The 17079-nt window shown below is 48.9% G+C and overlaps 1 protein-coding gene across 2 annotated transcripts in view; it reads right to left on the bottom strand.

Moving 5' to 3' along the window:
- ZNF516 (zinc finger protein 516) overlaps positions 1-17079 on the bottom strand; it is a 39770-nt gene that overhangs the window by 15692 nt on the left and 6999 nt on the right. The window lies entirely within an intron of this gene.

The following is a 17079-nucleotide window of genomic DNA, read 5'->3' as shown; positions in this document are numbered from 1 at the left end:
TGCAAAATGTAAAAGGGGTGTTAACCACGTCTCAGGAGGTGGTGAGGCTAAGGGGTGGAGCATTCCAGGGCATCCCTGCCTCAGGTCAGGACCAGGGCCTGCATCCGCAGGAAGGATGTCCTAGGTTTGGGCTTACCCTCAACAGATCTGTCAGGAATGAACCACACAGAGAGGTAATACTCCACCAGACAGGCTGTCAGTTTTGACCAACTAGAATGACCCAAAGACCAGGAAAGAAACCATACTATCTTGTTACATGTCACACACCACTACTGATTAAAGAGAAGGTGGCCGGTTAGAAACAGGGCTGGTGAGAGGTCTCACTGGGGAAAGGCACTGGCTAGCTGCTGGCAAGCCTGAAGACAGGAGTTTGATCCCTGCACCCGACACAGTAAGAAAGGAGAACTACAGGCCCGGGTGGCTTACAAGGAGGATACTGACTCCTGTTAAGTCATCCTCTGTCTCCGTGGGCTTCCTGCAGCATGTGTGCAGTTCCACACGCACACACAAATGACTGTAGTAACCGTAAGAAGCCAGGGAAGGAGTCTGTGGGTAACCACAGGACACTCCATGCTCCCGAGCTCTCCGAAGGAAGGCACTATGGGCACCACAGAGAATGTGTGGTAAAAGCCAGCAAGGAGACCCCCATGTCCACATGCGCACAGGCTCTGTCACTCATATCCCCACAGTGTCACCTACAGTCACCAGGAAGGTGAGCAAATCCTTGGTGTGGCCCTAAGCTTGGGCTCCTACTGCTCGTGGGGAGCTCAGTGCACTGTGGGCTCCACACCCAGCCCCTGCTAGAAAGGGCCACATGCTGGTTTGCTGCCCCCATGGTAAGGACGATGTGTGTGTACTACATGTATGTACTACACGTCTGCTGTCAGTACTACAGGGGACAGGACATGGCTTAGCAATGTCTCCTTTAGATGCGCACTGCTGTCCTACGTTTACTCACACCTGGGTCTGAAGCTTCAGGATGTACCTGCAAATGTCCAAGTCCTCACCAGAGAACACACGGCTCTTCCACCAGCGCTCCTCAGCTCACAGCCCTAACCCTTAGAGCACACTGAGGTGTCAGGTCACTTGTGAGACGGCGAGGAGTTTCCCGAGAGGACAGAGACGAGAGTAACAAGTGGGGTGCAGGTATGCACTCGGTTCTTCTAAAACGTTCTCCGTGTTCTTAGAGATACGGTTTGGTCATCTTTTTTAGAGAAACTATCTCAAAGGACTCTGTCAGCGCGAGAAAGCAGCTATCACAGAAAGTCGTAACGGTTCTAAAAGAGAAGGAGCAGAGGGCACGCTCCTGTCCAAGGAGATGGCGGGCTGGGGGCAGTCTCCTAACAACTGTGCCAGAGCGTGGGGACCAGCAGAACTATGCGTTGCTGGGATGGAGGCAGGACACAATCGCACTCTTCACAGGAAGCTGGCTGACGGCTCCTGAGAGACAGGGGCGCTGCCTGTTCTGAGCCCATGTTGAGTGGCTCAGAAGCCGCACTGCAGACACCATGACCATAAGCCTGGATGTAGATGTCATTAGACTTTGGGCGGGAGAGGTTGGACCAGCCCTTCTTAGAGGCATTGGTAAAGACTCACACTGCACTGGGAGAAAGCTGACTTTGGGGATGGGATACCCAGAATCAGGACCATGAAAAGATTCTAAAGTCATGATGCCCTGAACTGAACAGTGGCCTTCTGCACACCACATAAAAGCTTTCTCCTCTAAGTTGGCTTCCATTAGGCATTTTACCACAGCTCCAGTGGAAACCAAAATGATACTGCTGAATCAACTCTCTCCCTTCCAGGGGAAACCATTAACCAGACTATTTAGTATTTCCATTGTGAGGAAATACTGTGAATGGCAATTTTTTTTTTAGGTGTAACCAAACACTAGTGAATAGTTTATTGTTTCATTTAAGGGGTTTGGCTCCACCCACAAGTCCTGACCACCAACCTCCTCCTTCCACCCACAGGACAACAGAGGAGAAACTGTGTGTGTGGTCTGTCACACCCCAGATTATCAGGAGCATAGAGCAGGGTCCACTCTAGAGCTCAGGATGCATGAGGTATGAAGGGTTTGAAAAACGTGGGTTCCCAGGCAGGGAGGCCACAGTCACCCTGCTCACCTGGCTGTCACCAACTTGGGGACACATCTGTGCCTCTTGAGTATTCTCCATGACAACAAAACACACAGAGGCCTCTAAGAGGGTTGCTCAGTACATTTGTGTACTGAGTCCTTGCCGTATATGTGGACTTGGCTTGCAAACACTCTGAACAGCCGAGGGCTAAACTGTTTCAATGCTGGGGACAGTGGCTAAAAGACACATCAGCACACACAAGAACACAATCAGCAACTGACCCCATGACATTAGTGCTGCTCTTCCTGAGGCCCTGTTTTAAGAACTGCCCCATGTTTGGTACTGTATGACAAAAGCCCACGCATGGTGTGACTTCCCTCAAGAGGGTTCTGCGCTGAAAATTCGGGAGATAAGAAGCCTGGACAAGCAGGTGTTGCTGTCTTGGGGCCAAGGACAAGGTGGCTGACTGGATCAGGCCAGCTAAGATCTGTCTGAAGAGAAACAGGATGCCATTCCACACACACAGGGCTCCACATCACCCACCCATGGCCACAGCAAGGAACAAAGGCCAAACTCTCCAGCACACAGACAGCACAAACCTGGAAACTGGCGGGTAAAACCACAGAAGGGAAGTAGAAACACCAAGAGAGGGATGGCTAAACTCTGTGCCACCTGAATGACCCTAGACTCTAAGGACAGCACTAGACCCCTGTAATCCCAGGGGAGGAGTGGGAGACTCCTGGTTCACTGGCCAACAGCCTTACCTAAACCATGAGCACAGGGCCCGTATCAGACACATCCAAAGTAACATGTGGTCGTGCATAAAGATACAGGAACACACTTATATACATCCAAACTACTACTGATAAATAAAATTAATGAATAATAAAGCTAACCCTCCTGAGTAATTCTAGTCTTCAACCATGAATGGAGATCTGAGCCAAGGGGAAAATAAACAGAGCCAAGGAAGACTGCTCAGAGGCGACAGGAAATGCAGTGGGGGTGCTCGCCGAGAGAAGCAGCAGGTACAGACAGGATATTAGTCTGACAGCTTCTGTGGGAAGACCCAGGTTCCTCTGGCCCAGAGAATACCAGGCTTCCATTTCCTGTGCTTGACGTTTTATTTGGGAGGAGGGACTAACAGGCATATGCATGCCTGTATGCATGTATGCATTTTTGGGGGTGTGCATTACATACCTGTGTGTATGCATGCATGTTTAGGAGTACACATGTTTGGGAGTGTGCATGTGCATGCCTGTGTGCATGTGTGTATGTTTGGGACTGAGCGTGTGCATGATGAAGAAAAGCTCAGGTGTTGCTCAACTGTCCTCCGCCAGGGTCTCACTGATCTGTAATCACGGGCCAGGCTAGAGGTTGGCTGCAAGCCCCAGATACCTGCTACATCTCCAGAGCAGGGACGGCAGGTGCACACTACCACACCCAGATTTTTATGTAGGTTCTGCGGATTGCACTAAGGGCCTCTGGCTTGGACCACAGGCACTGTACTGACTAAGCCATCCCCTCAAAGACAGACAGAGAGGCTCCCACAGCAAGGTTGAAGAATGGTAGGCAGGTCACTCTCTTGGGGATGGTGATGTGCTGGGCAGCAGCTGCAGCCCATGAGCTGTCTGACAGTCGTCCTCACACAGCAGGCCAGTGTCCTCACTGTGTGCCCTGTGGCTCACTGAGAGAACAAGGAACAAAGCAGCCTGGTTGGTCTCCTGCCACCCTGAGGAAAAGGGGGAAGCTGGTCTCATGGTACAGCTTTGGCAGCAGATCCTCAAGTGAGCAGCACCCAACAGGAGGTTGTGGCAAAAAAGTGCCTCAGGCGGCTCCGTGGCTACCAGGAAGCTGCCAAACACCTACATCCACAGCCAGACCCTCTGTGCGCCACTAAGAACACATATCTAAGACAACTGAGGTGACAGTGACTGAAACTCTAGCGCAAAGGTCCCATGAGAGCAGGCCTAGGGTGCTGGCAAGGCCACACGCAGCAGTAAAGGGGGGTCTTGTCTTTGTCCCTGAGGCTAAGAGGAGAAGTTTCTCAGAAAAACGACAAACATAGATTGCCCCCAGAAAACCAGGGCACAAGGAAGGTCAGGAGAGGAGAGAAGATGTTGACAGACAGGTAACACACAGCCACCAGGACAGTGTAGCTCGAGAGAACTGCATTCCACACCAGGACAACTGTTACTCAAGAACCCGAGCCCTTCCGCGAGGTAGGCCAGAGAGTGCTTGCTTGCAGGAGGCATGACAAAAGCCGGAGAGTGCGCACTGCGGTGGCTAAGCTCGGCCACAGCTGGAACTGACTAAAGCCTAAGCAGCTGTGTGCACCTGTGTGGGATATTTCGGGTTGGACTATTTGAGGTGAGAGACGCACCCCAAATCTGGATTACCTGAGGTCAGAAGACTTACCCAAAAGCTAAACCTCGGCTTGTGCTGACCACTTAAACATGAAGGACGTGGAAGAGGAAGGCTGCGGTCTCCTCTCTGTCACCTCACCCTCATCCACGTTCATCCTACCTCAGCCATTCCTGCCTCGTGTCAGAGCCTCTTCAGGAGCCCAACATGGACTGACAACCGCCCCCTCAGGACCTGAATGGGATTCCAGCACCTGACTGGGACTGCTGGGTCGCAAAGACGAACAACTCCCCAGTCCCACAGGCACGGTCTATGGTGCTCTTTAGAGAACCCTAAATAATACAAGAATGGAGGGCACCCCACAGCAGCGGAGGATGGAAGCCTACCTCTTTATGCCCAGGGTGGCCCCACCCAAAACGAGCCAGGTCCTCCCCATCAAATGCTCCTTTAGAAAATGCCAAACAGGCTTCTATGACCCCGTCTCCTCAACTGAGATTACCTCCTCTCAGATGACTCTAACTCTGCTTAACTCAACATAAAATCAGCTGGCTCACAAATTAAAAGCCAGCTTCTTGCATTCTGACCAGTCCTGAGTCCGAATATCTGCTTCCAAGCCCTTGGAAACTCTCACCCCAGAGGCTGTACACACAGTCAGAACCGTAAGCTGTGTGTGTGTCCGTCCATCAGTACTTCTGTCCCACATTTCCAGTTATGTCTGAACCTACTCCGCCCCAAAATAACAGCCCATAATCCAAGTCACCTGTGAACTTGACAGGAAAGGATGGAACAGTTTCAGAACCTCTGCGAGTCGGGTTTGTGGTGCAGAAGAGGAAGCAGACTTCTGATCAAACACACTGACCAAGTCAGACAAGAAAAGTCTGAAGCTTAAAACATGAAAAACATTTTCAAAGATCATCTGAGTGACAACAGAATCAGAGACACCTTGACATTATGGAAGGCTCCTTCCTGTCTTTCTGCTACCCAAGAGCAGCCTGTCAGACACAAAATACAATCATATCCTACCAGCCTAGAACCCACGGAGTCCTCCTGAGGAAGCCCCATGCAATGTTGTTTTAAACTGGACTCACACTACGGTGAACAGAATTTGAGTTCTTTCCTGCCTTACCCCATGTCTTCCATGCCTCCCTGGGTCTCCTCGCCCTAGTGGCCAGCTACAACTGTACGTGAGGATGTGAAATGAGGAAGAAACTGGAGACCATTTACAAACCTTTTCCTGATTGAATAGTACCCCACTTATAAATGCATGCTAAGTTGGTTCTGTATCAATCCTTAAGTGGAGGGAGCCTGGCAAGAGAACTGTGTGGTAACGGCTTGAGAAGGCAGGAGTGTGGAGGAGGGTGAGGAGAAAGCCCACTGAGAGCTTAGCACGCAAGCCTGGCTCACTGCACGGGAAGAAGTAGGCCCTGCAGAACATCATACGCACAGGACCTGTGCAGCGGCACAGAATGTTTCGGAGGAAAGGGAAGAGGGGGTTAGGAACTCACAGGAGAGCCATTGCTGTACAACATGGGCAGCATACCCACAGCCCAGCATGAGTGTGGCTTAAGGGCTTCCTGTGGCCACGTATACTTCTCCAACACAAAAATCCAAAGTCTCTATGCTGTATAAAAACCTGTAATAATCCTTATTTTAAAAATAAAAGACCCAGATTATGTAGTAACAGAACCTTAAGGCTTAAAATGCTGCACGTGTCCGACTAACAGACAAAAGCCATTTCATAACACAAGCCTTCTGTGTTCTGGAAATAAAGGCAGACAGTGCCTCTCAACAGCTGCCCCATGGGATCCTGGCCAGTGCAGTGTGTTAGTATGGCCACCAGGTGGCGCCTGCACCCAATTTATGATATGCCCCCTAGCCCTGTGTGTGGCCTGCTATTTTAGAACACCACAGGACAGACTACTTCTGAGCAGGTATTCATTAGCAGAAAATATACCAAGCGCTTATGTTATAAGGTCACCAAACACAGTGTTTCTTTTGAAACAGTTCTGTGGATCTTACAGTGCACTGTGTGGACTTTTAGCCAAAGGTCTTAAAATATCTTAGTTTTTGTTTCAGTATTCATCAATATTACCAAACACTAAATCACAGGGGACTTTAGTAACATACTTGAAATACCTGAAAAAAATAACTTAGGAGACACAATATATCCATATATGTAAGATTTCAGACTATGCATTCAACTTCAAAAGTGCCAAATGTGTTTTAAAGAATCCAATTTGATGGGTTGGCAACCTGCTTTAAATATCCTGATAATTCAGTAATTAACACAACTCCTTAGGAAGGTAGAGAGCATGGGTACCTTCAGCCAGGAAGTAAAACTTCCTATAGCCTCTCGATTCAGCTATGAAGATCCAAATCCCAACACTGCACAATAGGGTTCCCCTCACCTTTGCCCTGTCTCACCTAAGGAGGCCACCTACCCCTGGGAAACCTGTAAACCCTGACAAAGCAGGAGTGGCCACTGGGGAAGAACAGGGAAGTCCATGAGGGATAAGAAAGCCTGTGGGGGAGGGCAGTGGGGGTGAACAACAGAGACAAGCCAGCTGGTAAGATGGAGCCAGCCCCACCCTGTGAGCGCCCTCTCCTGGCCGATGGTCATTTTAGCAAATTCAGGCAAAGTGAAGAAACTACTAGGCAAGGGTGGGAGGGAAGACACTGCTCTGGGGGCACAGGAGTTGGGGGTCACAGCACCCAGGATGTGCCAGGGTCCATCTGGTTCATTCACACAGAACTTGCTCAGTGATAAACCGACTTATTCTTTGGTACTGTCTGTGTGTTTTCACAGCTATAGAGACCCTGAGTCGTTATGGGTGCCAAGCAGAACTCTGAGGACTTGCTACCTAACCCTGCCCCCACCCCAGGTTAAAATGCCTTTACAAAGCAAAACAAATCAACACCCCACCCTGCCCACGGTTCTTTGATTTTCCAAGATCTGGTAAGTTCCTGGGACGTGAACTAGCCCTTAGCTAACATGGCTCACAGGACGGTAAGCAGAGGGACCAGACGGGCTGACCTGGTCAGTACCTCTGTACAGAGCAGCACAGCGCTGTGCACACATAGGAACAAGTGCTGCAGAGACGCCCACCCTGGATCCCCCACGTGCAAACTCTGTTCTCATCAACATACGAACCTCTGGAGCTCTGTGTACTTTTAGAGAAACTGTCACGTCTTGCATTAGCCTGATTTTCCCACGCTCCGGGACAGGACCGCAGTGCCACACCCCAGGTGGTGATGGTGGGGACTTCACTCAGGTGCGATTTCCCTCCCACCCATCTTCAGCTTCCCACAGATCTGTATTCCAACCAGCAGCCCACTTTTGACTAAATTTACAAGTCCAAACATAGAAGTCTGGTTCCCAGAATGCCTCAGAACACCACAGGAAAGCAGCGACCAGCGGATGCCCCCCTCTCTAATCCTGCTGTGGGCACACAGCTCTCCAGGATGGTGTCCCAGAGATCAATAGACAGCCAGAAGTCTGTTCATCCCACTAGACCCCAGTCCACCCACCAGGACCCTTCCAGAAGCCTGCTCCAGAGGTCCCCCATGCCACTTAGCATGGCCGTCCTGGAGGTGAAGAAATGAACACAGAATGCTGAGCCCACACAGTGCTAGCCTAGCAGCCAGTGTCAGGAGACCCCAAAGGCCAGAGGCACGCAGGCCAAGTACCCACCTCGTCCATAAACCCAACACAGACACAAAAAGGTTAAGCAATCCGAACCTACAAGGTGTCCAGGAGAAAGAGGCATAAAAACACATTCCAATTTAAGATTAAGAGGCTCACACCACAAATGACTCGCTGCTTTCACCAGGGGAGACACCCCACAGACACAGAAGTCCACAGATGCCCGGAGTCTTTTTTCAAAACTATTTGCATGGAACCCACACAATCCTTCTGTGTGTTGAAGTCTCTAGAAGGCTGGTCACTGTGGATGAACTGGGAAGGCTGAGCTGGAACTGTGTATCCTTGCCCAGGGAAGGACAACTCAATACAAATGTAGTGTTATTTTTCCAAATACTTTCAATCAACAATCCATGAGAGATCAGGAACACAAAGAATGAGCGTGTGTGTGTGTGTGTGTGTGTGTGTGTGTGAGAGAGAGAGAGAGAGAGAGAGAGAGAGAGAGAGAGAGAGAGAGAGACATTATAGACATCAAATGCCCATCTCTCTGTCCATCTATCACTGTTTTTCCAGACAAGGTTTCTCTGTGTGGCTTTGGCTACACAGAATTCACTCTGCAGACCAGGCTGGTCTTGAACTCAGAGATCTACCTGCCTCTGCCCATTAAGTGCTGAGAATAAAGGTGTGAGCCACCACCACCCGTTAAATGTATTCTCAAAGCTAGTGAAATTCTACATTTTAACGAGAGCCTGGGTTTAGACCCCTAACACCTGTTGCTGTAAATATAAAATACGAAAGCCTTTTATCCCGCGCCAGCGCTCAAACTGGTAGGACCACATGGCACTGCAGGGCATCTTTATCTCAGCGGCTCCACACCGCCTACAGTACTCAAAGACCCAGGCTTCTTTTAACCCAGGCCTGACCCACTCATCCTGGCTGCTTTTCCCCCGGGGTGTTGTTTTCACTCAAGCCTTGCACATGGCGGGCTTTGTGCGTCCCCCCACTACATGAACCCAATTAAGTCACCACATCAAAGAACACACCAAAATACTCTGATCCAATTGGCATGATATAATTTGCCCACCTATAAGTCAAATGATCCTGTACATCCCTCATAAAATATTCGTAACAACCTTATCCATATGGAGATGAAACCAGAGAAACATCCACGTCTGTTCCCTCTGCCTCAGTCTCCCCTCTTACACTTCAGTGAGTGGAAACACACTGGCGTGGTCGTGGACCACTAGGCACAGAAGCAGCCAGGGTGGGCAGAGAGTACCACGCCTGGACCCAAAGAAGCCTGGGCCTGTGAGTACTCAGTGGTGATGCGGAGCGGCTAAGATAAAGATACCCCACAGTGCCATGTGGTCCTACAGGCGCCGGCACTAGCGCGGGATAAAAGGTTTCACCTTTTTATTTCACCTCAACAAGCACCCACGTATGTTAGAGCTATGAGGGAGAGAAGGCCGGAGACAGGTCAGTCAGCCTAGCTGAAGTCTATCTCTCTCTCTCTCTCTATCACACACACACACACACACACACACACACACACACACACACACACACGTCAAGTACATACACCATGCACGCCCACTAAAGAAATCATCTAAGAAATGACACTACTGGTGCTGTTAATTGCCAACTTAAGATTTCAAAAACCTAAGAAATTAAGTTTGAGCTGACAGTAAAAATTGAACAATGGTCCCACTGCCAAACGGCTCGGCTGCAAACCAGTTAACAGTGAGCTCTTCCTAACACCAGTTTCTTCACCAACTGCACTATTACTCTGGATGAAACCTGGAACTACCTCAGGGAACTGGATCCTAAACCTTGTGAAAAGGAAGAAAGGCTCCTGGAAAAGTAAAGCTGCATCTCAGCAACAGCAGACTCTGCTCAGCCAGGCATTTACAGCAAGAACGGAAGCGTTATCACTGGAATCACACCAGCCCTCAACAGAAGGAGGCTACCTCCCGGTTTCAAAGCGCCCACGCTGGCCTCTGTGCCACCCTTCAGGCCAAAGTGGGAATGCCCTGGAGTCCTCTACAACTGCCAGGGGGCCCTCCAGGACGATGTGGGCAGCCCCACAACTACTCCAGGTCAGAATGCCACTGACCACAGCGTCACACGCACCTATGACAGACACACCTACTTCCCCATGGGGATGTGTAATGGGATGTGTCTGTAATCAAAGGGACCCTGTTTCAGCTGTATCAACTTTCCTTCCTCTGAAGGTGTGGCTCCTGACTTGGTTGGTAGCTGAGCTAACTGAAATGGAATCAGAGCATCCAAAGTCCTGTGTCAGTCAGAAAATCACAGCTGCAATTTTCCTGCGGGTCTCAGGAAAGAAAGTTTCCGGAAGACAACGTCTCACCGCGTCTGACTGTCCAGGCGAGGATGCCCAGGCGCCTGGACTTCACGATGTCCGAGCCAAGGCTTAAGCAGCACCCGGCAGGCTCAAGGATTGGTAAATACATAAACCACCCAACGGATCGGTGAAACACTTTCTCTCTTACTGTTCGTTCTTGGCGGACTCCAGATACGACGCAGCCACTGCTCCCCATAGTTTCCGAACGGGCAGTGTGGTTTCAATCTCAATGTGGTTATGACTGTTGCTAATAACAAGACAAAAGAGGGAAACGCCCTTCTCAGGTTTGACAGACACAGACTGCAAGCTGTCCATAAACAGGACAGGGACACTGAGAAATGATGGCTTGTGGCCACTGAGGCTGCTGGAAAACTGAGATGGGCCATGGCAGGTGGGACAAGGAGCTGCTCTGAACTGGGAAGGCCTGGCTGCAGTAGCCACTAAGTGTTCCAGTCCCTGGCTCCACTTCAAAGGACAGGCTCTCCCTGCCCTGGAGAGGAAGGGGCGGAAAGCACAGTCCTGAAAAGGCAGGCTCTGTGCTCCGCCCAACTCTTTAACATTTTATGAACCCAGGAAGACGGGGGGGGGGGGGGGGGGGGGGGGGGGGGCCACGGGGACATCCTCACAGCAGCAATGTTCCATCTGCCTTACCCAGTCTCAGAGCCTAGCTTTGTCTTTACCAAGGAAGTGTGCAAGACACGAGTCCCGTTTCCTCGTGTGTGCCTCGTGGACAAGCCCCGGTTACTTTCTTTTGCTTTAACATGTGAAAAGCTCTTCCACAAAGCCCTGTCCACACTCATGAGAAGAAAGGAAGCTGAAAGGACAGCCCCTCTCCCTCTGTGGTCTCAAGCCTGAGAGCAGAGAAGCAGTGTGCTGGGGTCCTGCCATCAGGGTCTCTCAGAGCTGCTCTCACCAACTCACACTCGGTCTCAGAGAGCCTAAGCTAAGGAACATGCGCATCAACACCTCAAACCCCCATAGGTTTTAAATATTCAATATTAAATATTCAAACAGCAAGCCCGCCCACCTATGAAACATAAAAATCCAGTTACCAATCTGGTAAGTTTTCTCAGTCCACAGGTCAGATACAACTGGAAATTCTTACAGCTTTTGGAAATTAAAAGTGTCAGTCAAACAGCGATTTTAGTTTTCTCTCCTTGATCCCCCAACCCCCACCGATCACTATCTTTCATTTCCAGGCACATAGTATACTGCCTCCCATGCACCCTCACCACACTGAAACAGGCTGGCCTGAGACTTGAAGTAAGACAAAGTAAAGTAGACTTGCTAGACCAGTCCCAAATTCAAAAAATAATTAAAGTAGAAAAAATCCTTTAGCAATAACTTCATTTCTAGTGTAATTATGATCTGTGTCTTTAACATATGTAACCTAAGAGACCAAGGAACAACAACTTCAAATCAAACGATGCTGGTCCTCCCAGTCAGGTTAACAGACAACCACCCTGCTGTGTGTAAAGTGAGCCGGCTTCCTACCCACAGGGAGCAGGGAGGGCTGGAGCACAGGCATCAGGCTCCCCCCCACCCCACCCCCGCATCAGGCTCCCCCCCCCCAGCCACTGCACCTCCCAGACAACCATTCATTCACTTTCATGTCTGTCTCACATTTCCCATGGCCAAAAGTGAGCTGTCACTGCACTTCCTGTGCCCCACAAAATTCTGACAGATATGAGCTGTGTACCACGACACACAGGCATGAGGAATGAGGTCTGCTGGCCTGTTCTTCACCCTGCTTTCGTAATGTCATCAAAACCACTGACTCAGGGGTAGCTCTGTCCCTAATGGGCTGGGCCCTCCCACATCAATCATTAATAAAGAAAATGCACCCACAGACTTCCCTATAGGCAACCTTAATGCGGTTTCTCAGTTGAGAATCCTTCCCAAGTGACTGGCTTATGTCACATTGATATAAAACTCACCAACATAACCAAGTCCCCCTGTCAACTCAACACCCAAATACATCACTATTAAACCATAAACTTTTCTTTCTTGCTTGGCCCCAAGATCTCATATTAATAACATTATCACAGTATAAAACATAAATAACTTTAAAGTCTCAGATTTTTAAAATTCAAACACTTTAAAAGCTTAGACTCTTTAAAATACACCCAAAGTTGAAAGTTCAAAACCTCTCTAATTATCCAAAGTCTCTCTAAAATATACAAAGTTTCTCCACTATGGGTTCCCATAGAAGAGGGCATGAAGTAGAGGATTAGCGAGCCACAGGAGGAGTTGGAAGGAGAAAGGAAAGGGTAGAGGGTATAAAAGTACTCATCTATAAAATCCTCAGAAAAGAGAGTAGAAAACTAAATGTGGAGAGAAACAGGGGGATCTAGCAAGCACTGAACTGAGAGCTCTGCACCGCCCCCCCACACACACACACATGTGCACCATCACACACAGAGACACAAGCATGCACACACACATGTACAGACCCACACACATGCACATACCACCATACACTCACATATACAGCACTATGCATGCACACTGTCTAAAGGGCATATATAAACCAGTTGTAAACATGAAAACATATAGAACAGCTATATGTACGGCTAGAGGAAAATATCAGCAACAGTTTCTATAAAGGCTCCGTGTGGGTTAACACTGTGTGGAATGGAGGAAATGTAATAAATTCGAGTTACTCAATAAAAATATTTCACGGCTGGACAAAGAGGGCTGTCTAAGTCATATGCGAAAATTCAAAGATGATAAAAGAAAATTGGATAACTCTGACTATAAATTCTCACATAAAAGACTTTATAGATAACATTTTAAACAAAAAGAAATTAGAAGGAAGTATGTTAAACACACAAAATAAATATCTGAATATCCAAAACCATAAGTTAAAAGCAAAAGACCAGGTGAGGACACAGCTCACTGGTAGGACCCTTTCCCGCCCATGCGAGAAACCCGAAATTCAGGATCTAGCAGGACACACTAGGAAAGTGCCAACGTTCGCAAAAATCAGAAAACTGAACATTAAAAATAAGATTCTACTTCAACAAATTCTAATTCCTAGGAGGACGAGAAAACACACACATCCACAATGGTGCATGGAGGTGTGACGGGCAGTGTTGGCTGTCACCGTGAGAGCTTCGGTCATCTCACAAGCAAGCTTCCATGCAGAGCTGGGAGGATTACCCACTGGATAAGCCCTGGCCTTCCTATGCGGGATCACCTTACCTAAGTCAACTGAGATGAGAAAACCTACAGAGGTGGACACCGCATGGAGAGATGGGGGCGGGCCGCAGACAGCAGCCCTCACTGCCTCTCCTCCCCAGCTGACAGCTGCAGTGACAGCTGCAGTGACAGCTGCAGTGACAGCTGCAGTGACAGCTGCAGTGACAGCTGCTTCAAGCTCCACCTGCCTTGACTAACAGCCGGAATGGGCGGGACCTTAAACTGAACCAAAGTAAACTTACTTCCTCAGACTGCTTTTGTCAGGGTGTCACAGACTTGAGGCCAGAAGCGAGGATGGGTCTGTGAGAATTATGACGTTCAAGTGGCAGTGTGTCCCAACACAGAGGTGCACACACCAGGAAGCAGCAGCTTTACTACCAGGGACCCCCAGAGAAGACTCCTGTGTGTGCTCGTGAGCTACCCTCACACAGCCTACAGCTCAGAACCTGTGGAAAGTAATGACCCTCAACACCAGCTAGCAAGCGAAGAAACCAGTAACAGTGTGTGTGTTTCTATCTGCGTGTCTGTGTTTGTATATGTGTGCTGTGTGTGCACACACGTTACGGTGGTAGCTATGTGCATCCACATGTTTGCATGGTGCGAAAGCCCTGAGCTGCTGTCTGGTGTCCTCTGTCATTTCTCTTCACTTTATTTTCTCAGACAGTCTCTCTTGTTGAGCCCAGAGCTCAATGAACTGGCTATTCTAGCTAGCCACTATGGCCCAGGGCAAGCTTTGCTTCCTTTTTCACTGTTGTTGTTTATTTGAAACAGACTCACTTACATGGTCCTGGCCTCAAACTCAACATCTGCCAGCCTCTACATCCCCAGTGCTGGGATAAAGTATCACAAAGATGCTACCGAGCTCAGCGTCCCTTTGCCTCTGGAAGGCTGGCTGGCAAGTGGTCCTGAAACCCAGCTGGCCTTTCCTGGGACTCTTACTGAGTTATCGTCTCCAGCACTCTTACGCCTTTAAGCAGTTCAGAAGTGAGGCAGAGGTCGTCCTACCCACATAGAAGAGTCCCTAAGACACTCTGAGATATTGACAACAGGCTCAGGAGAAAGACAGACGGGTCTCCCAATCAAAACTCACACATAGAATCCACACGAACACACCCTTACACAGATGACAAAGATACAAGACTTAAAAGTCAGCAGAAGACAGTCTCCCATCTGACAACACAAACGTAATCTGGACTGTTCAGAAACTGCACAACTTATTAAACTAAGCAATGACTAAACAGAATCCTAAATAAACTTATAGTACCAAAAATCATCTAATCTTGAATGTCATCCATCATTCCCAACATATTAAAAGCCACCTAGGCTAAAGGGACAGCCTCAGCAGGTGAGCAAAATCTAGCCCCTCCCTTGTCCTCCCCAGTTCATTCCTGGGGTCTTCAGAGACAGATCTGCCTGGTGAGGGATACAGAGCCCTCAGTCAGGAAGATGTACTTGAAGACTCTAGGACTGTCAGAAGACATTCCCCCACCACAGCGCATCACGACATAAAGGCGAGAAGCCATTAGGACAGAACCCAGGCAGAGGGCCTCAGAGGGAGCAGGCATGGACAGGCACCAGTGAGGTGTAGCACATGCACAGGCAGAGCAGAAACGGGTGCAGGGTGAAGACACTGCTGCTGACCCATGACTCCAGCCACTGTGCAGGTGAAGGCCATGGCAACAGGAAGGCCTGGCCTCTGAATTCTCCAGGCGCCTGCTGAGCTCCTGGCTCAAGCCTCCCAAAACACCAGCAGCAGCATTGAACATTATTTGGCCTTCACATTCAAATGAAACAATTTCCACCAACCAGAGCCTCAACCAGGACAACAGGGTGCCAAGAGGAAAGTATCAGAGGGTCTGGGGGGGCCTGAGGCCAGCCGAAGCTGCTCAGACTGAGGCACCATGCTATCTACTCCTGGAGCGCAAGACTTCACACAGCAAAGAGAGCCTGTATCAGTGGCTATTGACTGTTGCCATAGAAACCACTGCCAGTACCTCCAGAATACTTCACTCATGCGGGGAATGTCAAATGTCCTACCCTTCTCATTGGTCAACTTTCTGATTCTTCCATCGGTGCAGGCCCATGATTCCAGTGTTCTATTTGACCAAGGAGCCTCCCCTGAAATTCTGTTCCATTTTGGAGACGGTAATGCCCACTGACATTTCTTAAAATGAGAAACTCCCACCATGCTCCAACCATTTCCTAGTTCAGTGTCATGATGATCTATAAAACCACATTCTTGGGCTGGAGAGATGGCTCAGCTGTTAAGAGCACTGTCTGCTCTTCTAGAGGACCTGAGTTCAATTCCCAGCAACTACCTGGTGGCTCACAACCATCTGTAATGAGATCCCTCCTCTGGTGTGCAGGTATACATGCAAATGGAACACACACACACACACACACACACACACACACACACACACAAGTAGGCAAATCCAAACATGTTAAAGTTAGTGCAAAGCTGTACACTAACATCCTATCTGTGTAAAGCCTGCAGCTGTCAGTTCTCAGAAGCTAATAGGCTCTAGATCCCACCCTTTAAGCCTTGTAGATCCAGTATTTGTGTACATAAATGTGCACATACATGTTGCCACAGCACATGTGAAAGTCACAGGACAGTTCACATGACTCACTTTTTGCCTTCCACCATGTGGGTTACAGGAACCAAATTCAGGTTGTCAGTCTTGGTGGCAAGGGTCTTTACCAACTGAGTTGTCTCATTGTCCATAAATCGGTTTGTAAGCCAGGGGACATACTGTGGGAGTAGGACTGGAAACCAGGCCAGAGCTTCAGTATCAAAGACATTCTCCACTGTCCCAGCCCTTTTGTACTGTTCCTGTGACCTGCACTCAACCACGGGGCAGTCAGTCCTGTAGCTGAAAACTAGATTTTATTATGGCAGAAGGTACCTGCCCTTCTCATAGGGTGGCTGCTGTCAGATTTCTGCATGTACACAGTTTTCTATAGGAGGCAAGCTCGCAGACGACAGCCCTGAGTTACCATTCATGCACTATATTTCAATAACCAATTAAGTTATTAAGTGAAACCAGTAATCACATTAAATTTGGAATACAGCTTATTCGTAACTGCTGAAAGTAATTATTCTAGAGTTAAAGCAAGCACATGAGTAACACCCAGACTTGGCACGTCTTTATATGAACATATTTGGCAGCTAACAGCCAGCCCAAATGTCTTACTAATCTGTGAAAATACTTCTTTCAAATCAATGGCTTCCCTCTGTAAATAATTCGGGATAATGGGCCTCCTCTAACAGTATCAATACATTAACCACACACAGAATTGAGTAGAGTCCAGGGGGAAAAAGTACTACCTTCTAGTCATAAAATTAGTTCTACTGCACAGACCTGTAAACGTTTTCTTTCTGTAAACAGGGTTTTACCACGTTGCTTTGGCTGGTCTGGAACTCACTTTGT

Source organism: Micromys minutus (assembly GCF_963924665.1).
Source record: "Micromys minutus genome assembly, chromosome: 8".
Taxonomy (NCBI): domain Eukaryota; kingdom Metazoa; phylum Chordata; class Mammalia; order Rodentia; family Muridae; genus Micromys; species Micromys minutus.
Note: the sequence above shows the minus strand (reverse complement) of the source record. Positions and strands in the feature narration are given on the sequence as shown.